We start from the raw sequence: 633 nt of genomic DNA, 5'->3' as shown, positions 1-633 counted from the left end.
GGGAGGGGGCACAGCCAGGACAGCCGACCCCCATTGGCCCTAGGGCTATTCCAGCCTGTAGGGCATCATGCCCAGTATAGAAACTTGAGGGGACTTGGCCAGGAGGTGGCACGGAACTGGCTGGGCATCAATCAGCGGGTGGTGAGCAATTGCATTGTGCATCACTTGTTTTGCATATTCCTTTATCTTCATTATTATTATTATTGCTGTTGTTATTGTTGTTGCTGTTGTTATTATTATCCCTTCTTTTCTGTCCTATTAAATTCTCTCTCAACCCATCAATTTTACTTTTTCTCCCAATTCTCTCCCCCACCCCACTGGTGGGGGGCACTGAGCGAATGGCCAGGTGGTGTTCAGCTGCCCACTGGGTTAAACCACAGCAGCAGCTTAATCACCACTCTGCAACCCCGCAACTGCACCAGCGAAGCGAGGCGGTCAGAAGAGGATTCTCCCGTCTGTGATCTGTCAGGTAACAGGAGGGAAAATGCCCCTGTGGTGAGATGGTGCTCTGCTTGCTGGGGACCACCACGTCGTAGAATCACAGAATCCCAGAACCACAGAATCGTTTAGATGGAGAAGCCCTTTAAGCTCCCCCAGCCCAACCGTTCCCCTACCCCTGCCATCCCACCCCCA

This window comes from Egretta garzetta, unplaced genomic scaffold (genome assembly GCF_000687185.1).
Source record: "Egretta garzetta isolate BGI_Z169 unplaced genomic scaffold, ASM68718v1 scaffold652, whole genome shotgun sequence".
Classification (NCBI taxonomy): Eukaryota; Metazoa; Chordata; class Aves; order Pelecaniformes; family Ardeidae; genus Egretta; species Egretta garzetta.
Note: the sequence above shows the minus strand (reverse complement) of the source record.